The following is a 16,729-nucleotide window of genomic DNA, read 5'->3' on the forward strand; positions in this document are numbered from 1 at the left end:
GTTGGTGATGTACAAAGGCATAGGCACCTTCTGAGAGGACGCTAAAAATGTAGCTCAGACTTACAGAAATCCAATTCCCCCGGGGTTGCTTTAAGACCAAACCTTCCCAGACCTGAAATAATGCAAGGGGCAGCTGCCCCTTCAACAGATTGCCTTTTTCATCACACCTAATTAAGCTAGTTTTGACCTGGTAATTACATCTACAAGCCAAAGGGATGTGCTTAGTGGGACAAGAACTGGATAGCCAAACTCAAAGTGTATACACCAAACCATCTGTGTCCAGCATTGCTGAGAGGTATTAGGAAATTAATTTTTACCAGTTTCCAGTCTTCCCCATTACTCTGAGCCCTTACTGTTCCTTTCTGACAGGTTTCTTAATCTCTTCTCTTTGTAGCATGTAGTCATTTCTCCTCCTCCCTTCACACTAAGCAACAAGGGGAGAATAACAAGGAGTCAAAGGAAAGGAGCAAAATATTGGCTGAGAAGAAGAAAGAAGAAATAGAAATCTGAACAGATGTCTCAAGCAAAACTCCCATGGCCCTTCACTGGGATATCTGCCCAAGTAAGGGAGCATGGGGAGGGCAGGAAACAGCCTAGAGAGATCTTTAAAATATTGCAGAGCTAATAGTTAATTCAGATCAAGTGTTCCTGGGGACAGTTTGTAGTAATGAGAAGAATGTACTGAAGGTGTAGGAGGGACACAGTTTTTGCAATATCACTGCTTTCCCAGGCTCTCCCAAGTCTGTCCCTTTGAGAGCTGTATGTTTTAATCCTCAGGAGAACACTGAGTGGAAAATGAAAATGTTTGGTGTAAGACAATTTATGGCAGGCCAAATACCATAACTTTATCCATGTAGCCTTTTAATGAATTTCCCACTGATCGATGCAACTTCCTAAAGTTACTGATAAAGGAGCCCTGTGCTCCCTGAAAACACTGAATGGTTGGAGGGCTGCAGCTCAGACAGCTTATATCCACAGCATGCATAATGCAACTCCCTCAACACCTCCCCTTCCTAACTGACAGAGAAAATGAGAAATGGGCAGTAAGCAAAGGTTCTTCATCTGATAACTGGCCTACCCACACATAAACCATTAATAGCTGATACTTGGCACCCAATGCATGGGAATATGGGACCCTGAACTTGTCCCCCCTGGCACACCCACAGTAATTGTGTGTCCTCTCTTAATCCTGGCTTCCTGCTACCTCTGCCTCCTGCTTCCTCTCCCTTTTGCAGCAAGCTCCAACTTCCTCTCCTTGTTTTCATAGCTGTCAATGTTTCAAACTTTGCTCCTCTGTTTTTCTTTTCTTATTTCTGATGAGGGCTCCTCCAGGTCTTTCAAACATCAAGTCTTTTTTAGCACCATCATTTATACCTACTGGTAGCAACTTGCTCTTCCTTTCTTCTTTAGATGCCAAATTTTATGCCAAACTCTTTTTTATGCTTATTCTGCTTGACAGTCTCTCTTTGACAAAGCATTTGCAACAATGATGCTCCCCCAAAATACACTGAGTATCTCACTAATCATTCTGTTATATACAGAAGGATCTTACAAATCTGAAAACCAGTGGTTATCTCACACAGTTCAGTGAACTGACTGTCTCTCTGAGGCACTGACCGCTATACACGTGTAGATTAAATGCAAGGATCCCCTTCCCAAGCAATGCACAATGGGGCTTTCAGGAGCAACTATATAGTGACTTCACCAGTGCATCACTGTAGTGTTTCCTCTGGGCTACTCAAGTAGTCCAGAGCAATCAGGGTGCATCGCGTTCTGGGTGCAAAGGCCTTCGTCTCCAATGCACTCCCGATGCTATTTTTGCATCCTGAGGACCAGCAGGTTGACCCTGATCACCACCATCCTTTACTCCATAAGGTCAGCCTGAGCAGTTGCTGTGAAGGAGACATATCTCTGCCTCTGGGACATCCAGCACGCTCAGAATCAGGGCCTGGATCTCACAACTCACATGAGTTTCTGCAGTCCTTGCCCAGCCTTAAAACTGATGGAGCCTTTGAGTAGGACCACACTTGGCCCAGCTAGCACAAAGATGATACTAATTAAACAGTTATACCAATAATAAAAGCTGCTGGTTAGTTTATCAGGCCTAGACAACATATTCAGCTCCCACCAAGCACTCTCTTCTCTTCTACACATACAAACACTGTAAATTTTGTATTATGCTGTTTCAGTAATGGATCATTCAGTAATCAGTCATTAACTGAAACATTAATGTCCAAGAGCATTGTAGTATCTCATCTCTGCATGTTCAAAACGCCTCAAGAGATGATTAAAAAGCCCCAAGTCCACAGAAATGTCTGGGAATCCCTTTGTTTTAAATTAAACTAAAGATCAATCATTTCTCTGAAATGCTCAGCTTGTTCTGAATGCCTGTTTAAATCAAATACAGATATGCTCTGTTCTTTCTGCAGAGCTCTTTGCCTGCTCAGAGACAGAGAAAAGAAAGTTGCAATGTAAGTGAATGGACATCTCCACATAAAACAAACCCCACACCCAGGTCTGTGATCAGCTGGGTGTCCCAGAGGATGAGGATGTATTTTAACAATGCTGCAGATTGTTGGAAGAGAAAGAAAGGAAGTGGAGAAGGCACATATGTGCAGAAAAAGACCAGATCTTTCATTTTAAGGATGACATTTACAAATACCATTCCCTTTGGGTGAGGTTACATTTAAGCTAGACAGCTCAAACAATATTAAATCTGAGATGAGGTTCTATTTCTGAAGTGCTTTGCTTCTGAGGAACCTGAAACACTTTCAGAGAAATGTGAATTAAGTCTCACAGCAGCACCATGCGTGAAGCAATGATTAGTCCCCATTTAGTAGATGGGGAATAAAAATGGGTATAAAAATGCAAAGGGGCCATGCGAGTGGCCGAAAGGCATACATGCCTTGGAACAGCACAGACAGAGGATCCTAGACTTGTATTTGACCATGAAGTCATTCTTCCCTTAAATATTTGTCTCGGTTTTGAAAGACAGGTGTCTGCTAAGGAAGGCAGAGGCCCCCCTTGAAGTGGCAGATATAACCCCTTTTCCCTCCAAGTTATTATATTTTGAAATCAAGGGCCTTTAGGCGAAGATGTGGGAAATAGGAATAACAGTTCTTTACTATATATATATATATATATATATATATATATATATGTATATAACCAGTCAAACAAAACAACAACAACTCTGGCAGTAACAGCAATCACAAACCCAGTCCCAGCCTTCTCGGCTGTCGGGCCCTTTCCCCTCGGGTGCAGTTCCGCTCGCAGCCGGCAGGGGCGCTGGCGGCTCCCGGTGAGCAGGGCAGGTGCGATGGTTCCCCCGCGGCTGCAGGGGGGCGCTCCGGAGCGAGCTCGGGGAGCACGCGGCACCGGTGCCCTGGGATCCCGGGAAGGGATGGGACAAAGGCTTCACAAACCCCTGGGCAGCCGATCCCGGGCTCTCAGGAACAGCAGGCTGGAACGGCAGGCTAGAACGGCAGGCTAGAACGGCAGGCTAGAACGGCAGGCTGGAGCGGCAGGGACGAACGCAAATCCCGGGTGGCAGACGAGATGTATCCAGATGGGAAAACCCCACGGAGGCCCAGGCAGGCAGGGCGAGCAGGGCTACAGCGTAGCGGAAGCTCGAAGCAGCAGCGGGGCAGGGCAGCCACAGCTCGGTCTCCAGCAGGGCAGGGAAAGCGGCTTTTGGGGTCCCGGCGTTGCTTCCAGCAGGAAGAAAGAACGGCCAAAAAGAAAGAAGCAGCAGCTCCTTTCTCTGCAGCTTCTCTCTCCGGACGCTCAGAGCGAACTGACCCCACACCCAGGTGTAGACAAAGGAGTAGCCAGGCCCGCCCCACCCCCCTTTTTGTCTTTCTTAAGTACAGCTATTTGTCCCCTAGCAACATGCATATGGGAGAAAATTCCTTTAACAGGAAAACCTCAGACTAAACTAAAACCCCAACAATATTCAAGAAGTTGAAACCTACACAGCATCAACAAGTCAAAGATCTGAGTGATGCTTGCCTTAGAATTTGTTAGTATATACCTAAAATAGTATATGCATAGTCAGGAAGAGATAATTATCTCCAGTATTACATAGTAAGTGTAGCATGAATGGCAAATCCGTTTTTTTCCTTGGTGTGCTGCTGGAGTAGGACTTGGTAAGTTCATTCTTGTTCAAGAAATTTCAAGAAATGGAGTTGGGAGAGTGCATGTTTGTTGACCGGGATCTTCCCAAGGTCCATCAATCAGATATTTACAAATAAATAAATAAATAAATGTAAGTGTTTTGCTTTGATAAAGATGGTGCTAGAAGGAGGATGAAGGTGCAAAGATGAGATTTTCTATCGGCAGTAAAAGTTTCTGCAGAGTTTTAAAAATATATTAAATCATAAAAAAAGAAATAACAAATAAGCCTGTAAAGATTGTTGCTTATTATCATGTTTGAATGGAGGTATGGCAGCAAAGATCACCTACTTCTGATTTGTAGGTGAATTATTAACAGTATTATTAGCAGTATTAAACAGGACACGCTACTCTCAAAAAAGATTTCTAAAATGAAGTGTTGCTTGTGTTTTCACTGGTTAATGCTTAAAATCTCTCTTCTGGGTTCAATTCACTGACAGCATCATACAAAGAAGGCAATTTTAACAAGTCTAGCCTTTCATGACTAAGGAAAAAAATCCAGTTATGTTTTCCAGTGTTTGATCACTATGCAGGTTTGTGTGACACTGGCTATTTACTTTTGGTCTGAAACAAGGCCCTTCACAGAGGCTGGTATGTGCTCTTTACTGAGATATCTTTGAATTCTAAGACAGCAGCATATCCAGTACTGTTAATTTGGTTAGAAGGCATTAGTCTCAAAAGCAAGGAGAGACAGAAAACATTTACTTCCCCTAAGTGGTTAGTCTTGAGGAAATTAAGATGAGGAGAAGGAGAGACTGCTTGCTTTCCTTTTCTTTTCCTTTTCTTTTCCTTTTCTTTTCCTTTTCTTTTCCTTTTCTTTTCCCTTCCCTTCCCTTCCCTTCCCTTCCCTCCCTCCCCTTCCCTTCCCTCCCTTCCCTTCCCTTCCCTTCCCTTCCCTTCCCTTCCCTTCTTTTGTTTTTTAGCTCTGGTATTTAAGGCCTATTAGCCTGAATGCATGTGTGTTCTGTGTCCTGATTTCTAGCCTCACTGTTTTTTCAGTGCTATTTTGAAAATACTTAATAGATTCCTTTCAATTGCTCAGCTCACTTAGTGAGCAGCCTATTGCACTCAGCAATTGAAACACCAAATTAAACAAGACACCAGTACTTCGAAAGCAATGTTCCAGCTCAGAGATAAGCAGAAAAAAGCAAATTTCTTCATAGAGGTATGAAGACACATTTGCTTTTTGCCTTATTCCAAAGGAAAGAAGACCTGGGGCCAGGCTGGTATGGGAGTTCCAGGCCAAGCACAGCATCTGGATGATGGCCTTCCTGCCCACACTGGAGCAGTTCCTGACTTTGTCTATGCAACAAGATAGGGATGAACAAAAATGAAGGGAAGAGAATTGGCACAAGATCAAGCTGCCAGAACAGCCACATCCATTACACATCTCCCCAGAGCAGAATTGCCACCCTTCATTAAGCCATGGTCATTATTTGTTATTATTACTGAGTTTATATTGCTTCATTGGGGTTTTCCAGTTGTACAGGAACAGAGTGTCTGGGGATTTGCTGTGGGATGGGTTAGATTAATTTTCAGATCAGAACTAAACTGTGCTATTCAGACAGACAGCTGAGGATAATTTATATTACAGAGAAAATGCACACACAGAGAAATCCAGGTAGCAGCCAAAAAAAAAAAATTTCTTTATCACTAACTTCTGAAATTTTGTCATTTTTCAAAGCCCCATCCTGAGACTACACTGTGTGATTTGGGGGCTGTACCCTAGTTGTGATTATTCTGTAGGATGCATGTTAGAAAACAGTGCTTTTTTCTGCTCAAAATCATTCATACCTTCAAGCTTGATGCTCATTACAGTCCTGTGAGCAGGTGAACCCCTAAGCTAGGATCCCTTGTAGTCTAAAGGCAACATGAATTACTGGATTTAATAATGAGATGCTCCAAGAAACTGATACCAGTAATTTGTACAGAGAAGTAATCTGCCCAGATAAAACAAACATGAAGCTGAATCTTTATACAAAACTCTTTGCAAATCTGAAACAAGGTTTATGTCATATGTTATCTGTTTTTAATTAGGAAAAGAGCAGTACAGGGCAGGTTTTCTAAAGAGTTGTATTTGTCTCTGTCTTATAGATAAAATTCAGTGGCTTCAAAATGCACTACAATGAAACAAACCTGAACTGGCAATAAGGAAACGACTAAAGACATACTAAGAATGGTCTATGTTCACAGCATTAGAGGATATATTCTTTGCTGTTGTGGTGCTGTGATTCAAATCACTAAGGCATTAAAAAGCCAGAGGGACTCTTGCTTCATGGGTCTGCACTTGCACCAAGAGAATGATTATATTGTAGCAGAACACATCAGTATACCCCACTCAGAGGTAACATCAAGTAGTGAGAAAAGGTCAAGCTGTATCTGATTAAAAACTGGTAGAAAATAGCACCTTGAAGATCTCTGCTGCACTCGGACAAGCATTCATTCCTCTGGTAAAGTTACTGCTGTTATTTGGTGCAGCACCAAAAGGACATGAAGAACAGAGATAATTTCCTGGGGGATTTTAATTTTTCACCTTAGTAGCACAATCCCATTCTTTTAAAAGACATTTGATTAATTAACATTGTAGATAAAAGCCAGTGAATAGTATTTTATTTATGCCTTGCAGATTTAACAATCATTTTCATCCCACTGGTCACCCACAAAAATCTTCCTTGATATTCCTTTTGGGCAATATTGTTTCCAGGTAGCTTCCAGAAGTTGCAGAACTGCTATAACACATCTGCTACCTACGATTATCTTGACATGTCCTACTTGTATTGCAATCATGTCTAGTTGACCTGGAACAGATTGTGTTTTTCTGGGCTGGCCACTTCTTGACACAGAAACATCCTTGCCCAAAGGGTTATGAGAAAGGGACAAAAAGAGAGTGAAGAAGACCACTGAGACTGTCAGGCCCAGCTCCTCAGACTGCTCCTTACCAAGAAATGACACAGCAGTGTTTTCCACCGTTACCATGGCATTTTGCAAACAACTCCAGCACACTGGCTAGAAATTAAGTGGGCAAACCTCAAGGATTTTGGCAGCTTGAATAAACGTCTGCGAGGATCTGGCTGGACTTGGGGACAGGCTGTCCTTTGCAAAAGAAACCACAGAAACTGGTAGAGATGCACCCATTTTCTAAGGGCCTCTACAAAGTCTAGAGGAAAGGGTATGAGGCAAATACGATAAACATCCATAAAAGGAGCGAGGCAGGGCAGTGGCTGGAAAAAAGTGTCCCATGGTGTACAATCCTGTACAGTGAAGAAAGGCCGAAGGGAATAAGAAAACAAAGAGGTGACTGGAGGAGACCAGAGAGAGAGAGAGAGAGGTGCTCCCTATGCACAAAGAAGAGGATGCCTATGATATTGCAGATAAGAACTGCAGTACTTTGTGTGTCATGTGATCACAATCATGGGCATCTTCCCAGAGAACCTCCCGGAAGGTTTCCAGGCCCATGGTTTTGGAGAAGGGCAGGTTCTCCTGAGAGATAGTACCAGCTGCAAGAGAAGCAGGGACCACAGAGCTGTAAACTGGAGATACTAATTCTGTAGTGTGGGCAAAATTTAGGAATTCATTTAGGAAACCACCGGGGGCAGAAAGAAGTGGAGTGAACCCTGCTGGGTCGCTAGGTCACTAAATCATAAATAGCTGGAGTTGTCTGGCTTTGCCAAAGCTCTTTTTTCTTTTCCAAAAGCTTCCTATCACAGGTTATGTGAGAGTTTAAGACTGCCTCTTGGTTTGGGATGGATATTTCCTGTTCTGAATAAACACTACTTTTAATAAGACATATATTGCTTCAAGTAGTGCCTCCCTTTCCAGGAAAAAAGTTCAGTATATAAGGAGCACCCTGTGATCACACAGTGACAGTTTGGCCACTGGCCAGCCTCTTCTCTCGGGTGACTTGGCTGAATGTGGCAGTGTCAGATGCCTTGCATCTGTGTGCTCCCATTCTTGTACTATTATGTACACACCCCAGTCTCAGCTGAGGCTGAAAGCAGGAATAACAGAAAAATACTACAACAACAGCTGTTTTGTTGGATTTTATGGAACAGAAGCCCAGGAGTACTGGGAATCTTCAAATAAATCTTTTTCCCATAAAAGAAACTTCCAGCTGCATGTGCCATGAGTGTTTGTGAACAAGAAATGTTCACATTCAAGAAAAGCTTGCCCTTTTGATGTCTACCACTTGCCATTAGATTTATAATAAATATACAATAAATTGCCACCATCTACCTGACTGAATATTTTAGCAGGGTTTCTTCCCTGTTCTTGAATTAAAAATTACAAAACTGAGAGCAGTCCTTACTGAAGATTTAAGGGTTCAACAAACTAGTGAACAATTGCGCTAGTGCTCAAAACTACATGTGATGTGTACTGTGCTAATTTTACCAGTCAGTCAAGGAACCTCTTTTTACATGAAGTATTTCAAAGAAAAACAGGTCATTTGTTCCACGTGTGGCAGGATGCTGTGTGCAAATATTCTCCCTACGTTTATGATCTTGCAGTAAAATGAACAGACTTTACCTACAAAAGATTCACAAAGCTTTACCTGTTCACTGTGGTGTAATATACACTTTCCAATGGCTATAGAAAAAGGGGCATGAGGGGATTGTGATCAAAACAGGATTTGTACAACACCTAAACCACTCCAGATGGATGACTAACCAGTTAAAAGACTCCAGCACTAGAGATGGAAACCTTTGGTCAGTCTGTTGCTTTGCTGGGGTACTCTCGCCCTTTTGAGAGTTTTTCCTAATGGTGAAGTCAGGTTTGCTGCAGTGAAATCCCATCAGTTCTCACCTTGCCTATGACAGACATGGAGGACACACGATTTCCTTTCTCTTTGCAGCAGCCTTTTGTGTATTCAATGACTCCTCCCCTCAGTCCCTCTTCTGTGAGTGAATGCACACTCTTCAATCCTTTCCAGTCTTCCGACTGATCTTACTGCACTTCTCTCACCTCCTTCTGGATGGGCACAGCTTTCTGGCTACACAGTGCCCCAACCACCACTTGCTGCTCAAGCTAAAGGCAGTGCTGATGCCGATCCTCAAAGACCTTTTTTTCCTACCGCAGACCTGTTACCTCACCTGTTGTTCCTCACTGTGTGCTTGTGCTGCGGACTGTTCCTGCATGGCTGATGAACCTTGCACTTTACTGGTTTTGTGTAAGATCAGTTCTACAGTTTGTTCACTTTTTACCATTTGAATTCTATCCCCCAATATGCCTGCAGTTCCCTTCCACCCAGCGCTGTGTGGAGATTTGAAAAGCAGACTCTATTAATCATCCAAGTTATTAATGTAAATAACATGAAGTAATGAATAAAGTAATGAACAGTGCCAGGCCAGACCAGACTCCTGTGGAGCTCAGAACCAAGGAGCTCAGTTTATCCTTCTATTTTGACAGCAAATTGCCTGTAACTACTGAGCCTTGTTGCCAGTCAGTTTGATACTTTCATCTGACCATGTTTCTCTTTCTTGCTTACAAAAAGCTCTGCCAGAAGCCTATGAAAATCAAGATATATGTCATTTACTGCTTCTCCCTGTCAGCATGGTAAGGATAACCTCATCAAATGATGAAATTCTATGGTTTGATGCGGTTTGTTCTTCAGAGAGCCATGATTTTTCCTCTCAGTACTTATGAATAATGGCTTGACTAATTTTTCCACTATTTTTTCAGAACTGAAATAAGCTGAGCTCTATATAATGCTCTGACGTTTCTTTAAAAAGAGAGAAAAACGAGTATTACGTTTGCCCTCTTTCCTTCTTGATACCTCAGCTTTCTTGAGAGAACCATAAATGGTTCTGAAATTACATCAGGTAATTCTCAAAGTACTCTGAGCTACAATTCATCAAGACCAGTTAATTTGAATATAGTTGGCTTCTTCATGCCCTTTCCAACCACTTTTCTCCTTATCCTGGGTGCAGATCATACTGCTTTTCTGTGGTGTCTGTTGTGCTGGTTACCTGCCTGCAGCTGGTTCCTGAGGCCCCTGAGTCGAAAACAGCACGTGGCTTTCTGAGTAACATTTCCCCTTTCTGTTCAGTAATGAGCCATTTCCCTGGGATTTGTTTTGTTGCATGTTTCTTTTGTGTACCTGCAGAAGTGTTTCTTCTTAGTCTTTACATAATTTGCTCATGTTGCTTCATTTTGTGCACTTGCAGTTATATTTCAATCCTATATGCTAGTGCCATGCTTGTATACTTACCTTCAGCAATCCTCTAGTTTTGTAACAACTGTCTTCTTTTTCTTAGCAGCCTTTCCCTTACATCTGTCCAGAGCAGGATCTTCCCAACCAAACCTCTGAACATTTTAAAATATGCATTCTTGAGGTCTGTGCTCCTTATTTTGTTGTCTTACTTCTCTTTCAATTTCCAAAAGAAGGCCATGGAAGCTGGAAGTACTTACCTCCTCTGAAAATACGATGTTGACTGCATTTTTATTATTCTGATCACAAGGCCAGAATTTTAACTGTACAGCAAGAAGATCTCATGGCCTCCTGTTTCTTCAGCACGTAGTGATACCTTCTGCCAGACAGCACTTGAAGTGCGGATACCTCTCACGCATTCTTATCTGTGCATGGTATCTGATGCAAGGTGCAGAGAGTGCTTTGTGAAAGTTTAAAAAAAATGTCAGCATCTCCAGCTGCAAAAGTATCTTGTGCTTCTAGTCCCCATCACAGAAAACAGCTTCATATCATCAGAGTTTTCACAAATGCTACGGACAGCTGACTATATCACTCACAGACACATTTGGTGTTGCTGAGAGACATACAATTGTCTCCATGGGTTTTTAGCTATACCCATTAAAGTGCTTTTGCCCAAGTATATAAATCACCAATGTCAACTGCCCACAAGGTAGCACAACTGTATCTTCCTGAAACTGTATTTCATACATCTGCTACTTGATAGCAATGATGGCTTTGAAAATTTAGATGACAAGCTAGAGAAGACTTGTACATTTGCTCTGTGGTGAGAGGGCACATTTAGAAGGCATGAGACTTTATGGTTTCAAGAGCTGAACGTTGCATATTTTTCAAGTTCTGATCTGTTTGGGTTAGAGACTGATCTCAAGCCTTTCAGCTGGTGCCTATATCTACGACATGTGAGACGATACGTCTGAAGTCATCAAAATTCAGCCCACATATGTCTTACCCGAACAATGAAATGCTGATGGAACAACCAAAACCGAATAACAAATCAACAAGCTAATCTACATCCTTCCAGCATACTTCCTAAAGTGTGATGTAACCACACAATAATACCACAGCCTACAGCTTATATATCTCACACAAAACCTGAGTACCTGCAAACGTTAGAGAGGGCAGACCTAAAGTAAAAATTTGCATCTTTACATTAACTGAAGAACACATACCTCTCTTCTTGCTTTCATGTTCTGTCCTGGAACTGAACTAGAATCAGGATTAGCTAGTTATTACAAAGAGCGGAAAAAAAAAAACCCCTCAGAAGATTTCTGATTAGGATGGAATATAGCAGAAAACAAAATGTCAAAATGTGGGAAGAAAGTCTTCTCACAGGGTCTGCAGTCCAGGCTTACCAGTTTAACAGAATTCAGTAGGTCAAATAACGAGTGGGTATGAAATCTTGACCCAATTAAATCCATGGCAAAAATCCCATGGATTTTTCTGGGACCAGGATTTCAGTCTGGTTGCACTGTGTCCAAATGCTGACCTTTTGTAAAATGCAGCAAATATCATACAGTGTTTTAGACACTTATACATTCATATTCAGACAAACTGGAATGGTTTTGGGCAAGGAAATATACATGACTTTGCTGTCAGGTCAAAATGGGCTGCTGTTCCAGTATACACACTGTAGATGAAAGCATGGACAAAGAAACACACTGCAGTGCAGGCAGACAGTGGCCAAGGAGGGTGCTCTATAGAGCTATGGATTTTGTTATGAAAGCCCATAACTCCCTAGATCCATGAGAGTTATATTATTTTCAGCAAGATGCAATGAAATCAAATGCAGATTAAAAGATGCCATTGCTGTTTGCAAGAGCTGAGGGGGGTTTTCTGGAACTCCAACACCCAAGCACCTGGGCCCCAGATGGTTTTCTCTCTCCCAGCTGCTTAGCCCACTGCTCTTCCTCAATGGGCAGGACCATAACAAACAGGCATTCCCAACAAGGGGGCAACCTGGGTTGTGACTGTGTGGTTGTTCCTTCTGCCTTGAAATCTACACTCCGGTCTTAAAACAATGCTTCTCCACGTCAGCTGGTTACAGCTGAACAATGGATTCCGCCTGCCTGCAGACTGCCTCTTCACGCCTGACTTGTGTACGGTGTGTGCTCTTCACACTTCCTGCCAGTGTTTACAGCCAGGCTGCAGAGAGAATTCAAGAAGTCCTGTGCTGGCTCTAGGTGTCCACACCTTTGTAGGCTTCTGCCTGTCCAGAACCAATGTTGGCTCTAGTGCTCTCATATTAGCTCAAGTTCAATGCATTACTTTAGGCTAATGAACAAATGAAAACTAGTATAACCTATTCCCAGGGATGAAAGGAAGAGCCAAGAAATATCAAAGTAGTGATGTCAGTTAAACCTCTTTACAAAACAGTCAAGTGGAAAGACTGAAAAGGAAGGTTGCTCTTTTACTCCAATAAAGGCCAAATAAAGAGCTAAACACTCTTTCTCCTTCCCATCATTACAGTACTATTAGAGACTGGGCTTTTTCAAATAGTTTCCCTGATACAATCAAAGATGTTTACTTTCTTTATACAGGTATGTCCTCACACAGTAAATCCCCTTTAGGCATTCTGAAAAAGAGAAATCTATTTCTACTAGCTTTATTAGTTCCCAGACCCGGAGCAGGATGAATTGTTTATGGTAATAAGTGATTTGTTTAATTTAGTACATTTTTCCTACTTGTGACTTGACCATCACATTATCTTAACTCCTGCGTTTGTAGGACTAATCATAAATATTCACCAAACAGATTATACAGATACATTTCAATTGATGATTTGTTTGCAGACCAACATCTCTGAAAATACCCAAATTACTTTTTATGCCCCCAAGGGTATGTGGCCGTTTGCCTAATTCACATGCCATAGTTTCTGACAGAGGAAGTGAAATCTTTAAAATAGGAGAATAATGATGGAAGCGTATCAGTTACTGAACAGATAATAGTTATTAATACTAATCTGTATAAAAAATTGTTTACAAAATGTTTAGGGCTCTCAAATAAGTTGGTAAACATGACCCCTGGAAAGCAGGAGTGAGATGGGATCATGAGACTAGTCATGAATCACTTTCTTCTATTTCCAAAACCTCTGCTACTTACTAATTTGTCTATTATCCTGCAGTGCTGCTCTGTGAAAACCTCCAATGATACTACATATAATACAAAACCCACATGCAAATGATCATGGAAATTTAAGTAATACTAACTAAGGGAAATTTGGCTGAACAGGCAAAATTTTATATATAATAATTTGTTTTGTAAAAAACATTTACAAAATTACTTCCAATTATGAAAGGAGGACTGAATTAATTATTGCCTTTTTATGAACCAGATAGACATTTTGGAGTCTTGTGAGAATATTTCTTTAAAAAAAACATGTGCAAGTAGAATGTAGAATTAGGGTTAATAGAGTCATCAACAATAATCTTCTAAAGCCATAGAAAAATGACAGCAGAAAACGTCAGGTTTCAGAGGCATAAAACTAAAAGCTCAGAAATTTAATAATGAACTCTAATTTTATCATAAAACCTTAATAGAGCTGGCTACAAAAATGTACTTCAATTTTTATAAACTCTCAGACTGTCCTGAAATCAGCAAAACCAGAGGTTTTACATTGCTTTTAATAACCTCCAAAGCTTAGTGACATATTAAAATTTGATTGTATTTTAATATCATCTGAAAGATTATCCAACAGCTGCAATTAGCAATATGTAGCTGGCCCCCTTCAGGGTCAAACTTTGTGTATAGGAAGAGATGAGATTATTCTGGTTTTATTAGAAAGGAATACTTATGGATACGAGGCAGCAGCAATGTGAAGCGGAAGCTTTCCAATCCTAATAGCTGCCTATGGGCTCAGATTTCCTAGGTAGTTACGGCACATGGTGCTTGGTTGTCAGACATTTTGGGATGATCTCTGATGTAAGGTTTGGCTTGCAAGGGCAAGTAGAGCTGTCTGCTGGGAGCCCCTGGGGGGTGGCCACGCCAAGGACACTGTCGTGGCCCTTCGCATTACGAGGCTGTGTGTGCGCCAGCTGCTCGTGCGCTGAGGGGTGAGCCACTGGCATGTTCGAGGGACCAATACTTCTTGGGCTCAAGATACATTAGGGGAGACACCTAAACATTTGGGTGGCTCCCTGCTGGACCCCATGGCTTGCACCAGTAGACAGACTGGATATCTCTGAAATAACAGATGGAAATTTTCTCTGCTTCTTGTGTGGATGTGACTTCTAATAAACCATCATATAATTTTTTTTCTCCTCCTCTTTAAACCAGCAAGGATTCTTACCCTCTGAACCCAGCAAGGCCTTTGTAAACAGCAGAGCGATTGTTTTCAATTTCCTGTTTAAAGGAATAGTCTAAGGGAATGCTGGCATGCTCAAAAAATGCAGGATTTATTTTCCAAGAAAAAATCCATTATAAAATTAATAAGCACTTACCAGAATTCACATGCATATCCAAATCAGTAAGCAGGTGCTTCCTATTGTGATTTGAAAAGGACTTCTCTCTGCTTTCAGCACTTTTCACGGTTAAGAATCAGGAATATTGGTATTTAGTTCCTATGTGGAAATATTTAAAACTCTTTCTAATGTATTTATGATGTTTTCCTATGCAGCCCTGCACAAACATTTCCAGTGTGCTATGACTCAGTATTTTTTTGAAGTAGCAGAAATACAATGAAAAGTCTGTTTCTCATAGTATTTTGGCAGAAAACAACTCTGTGGGTTGGTGTTGGCAGCACCACAGTCTAAGAATAGGGCACTTCTCAGGCAGAAAGTTGTTGAATTTGGACATCAGCTAGGTTTGCCTAGGCGTAAAGAAGCCACTGTCTTCAGGGAAAGGAGTAATTTGGAAATACTTATCCTACAAGTTAGTGTGCTAGTGTCTACCAAAATAATTATTTCCTGTGAGGACTACTCAGAATGAAGTAATATCAAAAAATATATTCCATTGGATGAGCGAGGTTGCTGGGCAGCCCTTTGACACTTCCTCAAAGGGGCTCTTATTGTGTGGAGTGCTCTATTCTAGTTTCAGTTGTTCATAAACATGAGTAATGCTTCCTTCCAAGTTTGTGCAAATGGGAAGAACTGTAAAAGTGCAGCGCTTCACCATCCATGTACTGTGCTGATAGAACTACTACCATCATTGTGAAATGCAGGGCAAGACATAAAGTAACACAACAACGAGCAAGTGAAAGAGTTAAAGCTTTTAAAATGAGCTTGAACATGACAGTCTTAAAACCTAATATACCGAGCTGAGCCTGGACTGTGCTGGTTCTGATGAACCCAGAGGAGCTGGAAAGGTTTTCTCTACCTAAGGCTTTACCCATAAGTACAGGATATACAGACTGTTCTTTACAAATAAAGGCAATGCAGGAAATTCCTTGGAAGCCTCAGCTACAGCATTCCCTCACTATGGGTAACATTTGCCTAGTGACTCAAGTGTCTACACCACCAGTTTGATTTCATCCTTACTTCGCGCCAGGGCTCTGGATTCCTGATTATCCATACTATTCATGTGCTGCTTTTGGCAGCAAAAATTTTGGTCAATTATTTCCCTCCAAAAGGAAATGCTGGCACAGATGGCGGAGAAGCCAAGTCCAGTCAGATCATATTGGATGTGTAATTCCCAGGCTTGGACTCCTGTTCCATGGGACTGCCATTTAGCACAGCCCCAGAAAGCCTTCCTCCCTTGGCAGCCCTCTCCAAACCTTCAGACCTTGCAGGACCTCCCATGACACTCCATCTTGCCCTCAGATATGAAAACATAGTCCTAGCAGACAGAAATCTTTCTACTGGTATTTAGAAATCTATGTAACTTCTCTGGACAAGCTGTAGACGGCCAGGTCTGGAAGCTGTCTTTTTGCACAAGGATGAATTTTGAATTTGTCTGCTCAAGATTTCTAGGCCTTAAGTTCTTTGGAAGATGCTTCCTCTTATTTAAAATTTCTTGTAATATATCGGCAGTGCTTCTTCATATCTTTTGTCTTCAGCAGGACAAAGGAGAAGGAGATAAACTATCTCAGTTTGAAAAAATGAGACATGCCATAAGAGGATAACACTGCTTTGTTGCCCTATCTTCCATGATAATATATAGCATTCTTCACCTTCTCTACCCAAGAGGAAAAAGCACCAGGCACTGCAGCCAACAGAAATTCTTCTCCCTCTAGACCTAATTTCAAAATGCTTTTATCACAGAACACTTAGCATATATATGTACTCACCTGTGGGCCTTATTCCAGGTACTCCTACCTAAACACTGTCCTCTAATGAAGCAACAGCCGTATGTCAGGTTACAGGCAAGTGACAGATGGAGTTAATCATGCAGTTTTGAGCCATTCTCCCCCAGCTCATTAAT

The sequence above is a fragment of the Corvus kubaryi genome, unplaced genomic scaffold (genome assembly GCF_017639235.1).
Source record: "Corvus kubaryi isolate FWS band 111438036 unplaced genomic scaffold, C.kubaryi_AGA036_p1.0 37396, whole genome shotgun sequence".
Taxonomy (NCBI): domain Eukaryota; kingdom Metazoa; phylum Chordata; class Aves; order Passeriformes; family Corvidae; genus Corvus; species Corvus kubaryi.